The sequence below is a fragment of the Orcinus orca genome, chromosome 11, assembly GCF_937001465.1.
Source record: "Orcinus orca chromosome 11, mOrcOrc1.1, whole genome shotgun sequence".
Lineage (NCBI taxonomy): Eukaryota > Metazoa > Chordata > Mammalia > Artiodactyla > Delphinidae > Orcinus > Orcinus orca.
In genome coordinates this window covers 29,194,418-29,200,866 of record NC_064569.1, presented here as the reverse complement: position 1 = coordinate 29,200,866, position 6,449 = coordinate 29,194,418, and positions in this window count along the sequence as shown.

Genomic DNA, 6,449 nt, shown 5'->3' with positions numbered 1-6,449 from the left:
TAAATCCCAGTTATCACCAATCACTCTGGCTGCTTCTGATTAAACACTTTCTTTGTGTTTACGATTGGGGAATCCACCTCATGAAAAGAATGGCAAATGGGAAAGAAGTAAATGATTCAGAATATCTTGGTCGTTCCTGGGAGAGAGTGCTCTGACAAAGCAAACGGTTTACCTGAATGTCTTAAGCAAACTGAGCTTGGCTGATTTCCTGTGCTTACAGAAAAGAACCGCTGTAGCTTCAGCTGGAAACCCTAAGCCAGTGGCTCAGTGGTGGTTTTTTTGACGTGCCTGCGTCACAGGTATAAACAATCTGCGATGTTGAGCTAAACATACCTAAACTGCTGAGGATCTTTCAGGTTAATTTAAACCAACAGGGAATGATCCTGACTGGCAACAATAGAAGATTCTCTCCCAGCAGGAAGTGTATGGGGGCATCCCTTCTAGATCAGACATGCTTCAGAGACTGCTTCTGGAAGCGGTCGTCTTAATTGAATGTTTGTGTCTGAATGTTTGTTGCTCACAGATGTTTCTCACCAATACTGTTGAGCCTTTTGGTGGTTTCTAAAAGAGGCTATGTTAATCTCAGAACAAGGAGATACAACATATATGACGTGTAATCACACTATAATGATAAAAATAGACACATGCCATCATTGTTGTCATGGGCATTATCAACAAGACAACACAATCACTGTAACTTATTGGGCACCTGTTATGTAGACAACGTGTCTCTTGTCCATGGATTAGTGTAGTTAATCCTCACAAAGCTCTTAAGAAGTAAGTACCAATAATATCCCCATTTTACAGATGAAGACACTGAGGAAGAGAAAAGTTAAGAATTTGCCTATGATCAGTTATCCATCTGTTCAGCCAGTGCACAAATTACACTGCCCAACTCCAAGATCAGGTGAGTACAATGGCCTGAACACCATGCATTACTGCTTCCCACATATTTAGGAGCTAAAAGAAATCAAGTAGTGGACCTTAAAGAAAATCTTCCTCTACCTTCGTTCAACTCTTTTCGCTTTCATTGTGGTGGAGTCTGTGAGAGACTTAATGTATCATGTAGAATTATCAAGTTAAATGACTGCATTTTTCCCCTTAATTGACCATTTTGAATTGAATTGCTTGGATTTATCAGATTGTTTGTAATGCAGTGTGGTCTACAATAGCTATTACCAGCCTCTTTCCCACCATCACTACACCTGAAAGGTAAAGTTCACACATATGACATTCTATCATGTGCTTATCCAGAATTAATGCACAAAGCTGCATAAGTAAAAATCTGTGGTTTATGCACAGTTTCTTCCAGGCCAGCTGCTGTGTCTCCCAGTCACCCTAGGGTCTGCAGTTAAGGACCTGCAAGTCTAGAGAAACTGAGAGAGACGTGTTGGCTTGGCCAATAGATCTTGAGCACCTATAAAGTGCAAGGAGCTGCTGGATCACTGTGGTGGACTTGTCGGGGATTTAAAAATAATAAGACAGCCTAGGAGACAGGCTTTGACACCACTGACAAAAATACACTTCAATTACCAGGCAGTGAGAAAAGGAGGGATGTGGGTAGAGGAACATGTCAGCAGGGTGTGCTGCGTGTGGCCCATCTTCAAGTCTCAGTTGAATCCTACTGTTCAAATGTGGGCCACTTGTGGGAAATTCTGTACCATGAGGGTTTTGCTTAATGTTTAAAAAGTCTTACAAAAAGATGAATAGGAGACATAGCAGGTGGCAAATCAGAAAGTTGTGTCTTGTAAACAGGGGGAGGTCAATCCAACCTCCAAATCCCAAAATATATCAATATCCCATAATAGAGAATCACTATCAGGGAACTTGCTGTTTGTTTATTAGTGGCAGCATGGCATAAAATCAGGATAATTCAGCGTTTAAAATCCCTACTTTGTTTGAATTTATAACTAGTATAAATACTTCTGAGATTATATACATTTAAATTTTTTCTGCAACAAGTTAGACAGGATCACAAATTCACATGATGCTCAAAAGAACACTCAGAAATATTTAATGAAAACCTTCATTCTAGTGATGAGGAAACTCTAGCTCAAATAAGAAGCAAAAAACCATACTCAAGCAAACAAATCTGTAAAAGAGTTGTAATCAGAAATATCCAGTTGTCCTACCTCCTAATTTTGTGATCCATCTGCTTCACCATCAGTCAAAAAATCTGATTCTTCGAAGAAAGAACTTCGGCTTGGCTTTAGAGAGTAAGATTAAAAAAAAAAAAGAAAAAACCAAACACTTAGGCAAAGGAACAAACAGCCAAAATTAAGTAAATCTGGGATTTTTTTTAAACCAGCGTTGTCTGCATTGTTATTTTGGGCTCAGAGCGATAGCTTGATGCCAAATTTAAATGGAAAGCATTATCTACTCCATATTTATAAATCTTTAGATTCTGCATGTGTCATGAAAAATGTAAGTAAATTTTATAATAGTAAGGTGTGTGGGATTAATTTGTATTCTATGTTGAAAAGCTCCAGGGTAGGCAATTAATTCATGAAACACCAGCGATTGCTGCCTTAAGGGCTACATTGCTAGATAAAATTACAGACCTCAAATCTTATTATTACACTGGTATCTATTTTTTGTGTGGTCTAGGGAATATATCATCTTAAATTGAATATTTACCTAATCAGTAGGCTAAGGGTATCTTCTGGGTTCTGCCCCCTTCGACTCTAGAACACATTGTCTAGTTGTGAATATTAATATGCTGCTTATATAGGTAGGTACTACTGCTTACTGTTTTCACTTCATGGCACACTTATTAAATGATACTTGTATGCTATACTAGAATAAACTAGAGGGGATCTAAATGGAGCTTGGTAAAAATTGTATAGCCTTTATATTAAACAATGATAAAGTAAAACAACTAATGTAAATAAAAATTTAAAATAACAAGCCATAATAAAGTATAAAGTATTGGGAAAGATATCAAATACTTAATTTACATAATTTTCAAGTAATGCTTTTCAGGATTTTTACTGAGAAACTTGTAGTTGCTTCCACAAACATAAGTGTTTTTTGGTTTTTTTGTTTGTTTTGTTTTGTTTACCAGGTCTTACTCTTGAAGTTGTGACTGTAATTCTAATCAATGTTTTAATAACATCTCTCTATTTTTGATTGTCACATTAGACAAGAAAATTTTAATCATTTTTACGATCAAAAATTTTCAAGCCAGTGTTTTTCAAAGAATCTAGTTTCTTCTTTCTTTGGCACACAAAAACTCATTGCAGTATCATCTGATGATGTGTATGAGACTGATTTCGTTCCAAGTTGGTGGTTGCTTTTGTAAGGTATGTCCCAATAATGATGGTAGAAGGCACAGACTGTGGTAGAGCCTTCACATCCACTAGGCGGTCATATCATCTTTACATGAAGACAGAGATGGGCGGGTAACCACCTAAACCCATGCTGACAAGGTCTCCTGGGACTCCCGCCCCTGACCTGCTGTATCTTTGCTCTGGATCATTAGTTCTTGTAGCAATCCTAGCAATCTCTTGTTCACCATCAGCACTGGCATACTCGCCGCTGGCTGTTGCACAAGCTGATGCCCACTGGTTGAATGGCGAGAGAACTTTGATGGACCCACGGGTGTGGTGTTTCTCACTGTGTCTGCCATCCGAGACCACTTTTGACCTTTTGTCTGACTCTCTCTCTCTCTCTCTCTCTCTCTCTCGGGTAACCTTCCTGGGAGACCCTAGAGAGGCTATTTGTGGCTGAATGTGAATAGTTGCAGGGTTCTGGGTAACCCAGGCTGTACCAGGCAGCCCCAAGGGTTGAGGGGATCATTATCTCATGTCCCACTTACAAACATTAGATTCAGAACTGTATACCTAAGCAGACTGCTTGGTACCCTCTGATTCAGGTATGTGACTTAAAACAGCCTTGAAGAACTTTGAAAGTCATATAAAAAATGGCAAACTTCTCTATTTTACCCTTTCTTTACCTAGACTAAACCTGCAGCCTCACAGGAGCTGAGAACATATTTATTCTTTATCTTTTACTTAAGACACTCAGCAGGAAGGTAACACACTTTGAATGAAAAAGGACAATTCAAGTTAGGTTGGTGCTTTGCCTAAGCCAGAAAGGTTTAGGGAGAGAAATTGAGGATGAAGAACAAAAGAGACAAGCTTTTTTCTTTTCTTTTTTTTAACCTCTCATGGTTTGACTTAATTCTATTATTTGAATGATTTTGAATTGATTTGGACACACCCACATTTAAATATAAGTTCCAAAATGCATTCTAAAGTCAAATGGAAAGTAATTTGTGTGGTCTTGTTATGAAAATAATTGTTTTATTCTCTGTATACTCCAGTCTCTTCACTCATTTATTCATACTTGTATCCATCTATTTACACATCATTCATATATTCACAAAATATTTGTTACTGTGGATACTATACCTGGTATTGATCTAGGTGCTGAGCTGGAAAGGTGAAAAAGTCATTATCATTACCTTGGAGGGTCTCCCAGTCTTGAGGGGAGTCATAGAGGTTAACACATAATTATTGTACAGTTGGACAAGTATCATTATAGTCTTATGAACAGAATATCAGGAGAAAAATATTTTATTTAGTCTTATTATGTATTTGAGTATTCACCTGCCCAAGATGGAAATCTATCTAATAGAGTTTGTGCTTTTAAGGACATAATCCAACATGATATTTTTTATTTGCTGAGATCTTTTCTCCATGAAGTGAATTAGGAGCCCAGGCTTCTTCTGTGTCCTGACTCTATTTCCTAGGGCCTCAAAGCCTTTGGAATGTAGTTGGAAGACAGAGGAGAAAAGGGTGTAGAGGCTCTGCTCTTAATCACTCCATCCCAGAAGTGACATTCATTACCTTTGCTCACATTCCATTGACAGGGTATACATGCAGGAGGTGCTGGGTCCTGCAGCCCTGGCAAGTTAACGTCTAGCAATAGTTTTACACAGACGAAGGCTAGGAGCTCTTTGCTGAATTGCTCACATTCTCTGGACAAAAGTAAGGAAGTCTGTGGCTGTTTATCCCCTTCTCAAATATATGCTTCAAAAAAATATATATATATTTTTCCATCCCTCTAACTCTAATCATGGGCAGCAATATTTCTTCAATATTTTATCCACTCACACTGTCCAGGGAGGTTTCTTCGGCACAACAAGCAAGGCACACTGGGTTTATTTTTATAGCACATTTCCCACAGTCGTATCAGATAAAATGCTTTACATCTCACCAGGTGACTGCTGAATAATCTCACAACTGTGGCTTCCATGTGAAAGGCAGAGATGATTAGCTTCCAAGGTGTTTGTGGGCCAGAATTGCTCTGCTTCCCTTAACTAGGTAGGTTAGCACCTGTTCGAGTTCTTTGAGCTTTGTATACTGTTCCCTTGATTCACAGGAAGAAATCATAGACTTAATAGTCTGGTTGTGAGGATTAAATGAGATATTTTATATAAATTGCTAAGCATGGCTTTAGGCACATATAGAAAGCAATCCATAATTGAGGCTCTTGTCATTGCTAATTAAGGATAGGATATTAAGCGAAAATGGAAGTGTCCTTTTTGTGGAGGAGGATGATATACTGAAACATTTAAACGTATTATTTCCTGTAACTAATTTCTAATGAGATTTCAATGTGTGCTTGCTGTCTGATTCCCCAAGAGAATGGATTTTCTCCCTCACTTTATCACATAGATATTGCCTGAATAAGGTCCTAATACCTGTAACTGAATTCACTTTTAGGATTGCACTATCCTTTAAGAGGCAGCAAAATATATTAATAAAGAGTGTTAGTTCTAAACTCAGATTTCAAGTTCTAGCTGGGTTACTTATCAGCTGTGTGACCTTGATCAACCTGTTTCTGAATCTGTGAATGTTAGCCAGTGATATTCCTTTCTAGGGACATTATGCTGGGAATGAGATGATTTATATAAAACACTTAGCAGAGAAGATGGCATAGAGCAAGTACCTAATACATGTTACTTTAATCATGATGATTACACAGAATATTGGGATTGGGGTCAGATGACCTGAGTTTATATCTGTGTTCTGTTGCTTTTAATCTTACTGAGCCTCGGTCTCCTCATCCATAAAATTGGGCTAATAATATTCTCTTCACACAGTTGTTATGGTGATTTTAACGTATGTGAAAGTTCATAGAATATTGCCTAGAACCTGTAAAATATTAAATACGTGTTAAAATTATTTTCTTTTATTTGCGGTATCTGTGGCCCTAGGCAAGTTGATCTGCCTCTCATATTGGTTATGCCTCCTACTTGGCCTGTTATAGTTAACATCAAAAAAAAAAAAAACAGGGTTTCCCTGGTGGCGCAGTGGTTGAGAGTCCGCCTGCCGATGCAGGGGACATGGGTTCGTGCCCCGGTCCGGGAAGATCCCACATGCCGTGGAGCGGCTGGGCCCGTGAGCCATGGCCGCTGAGCCTGTGCGTCCGGAGCCTGTGTT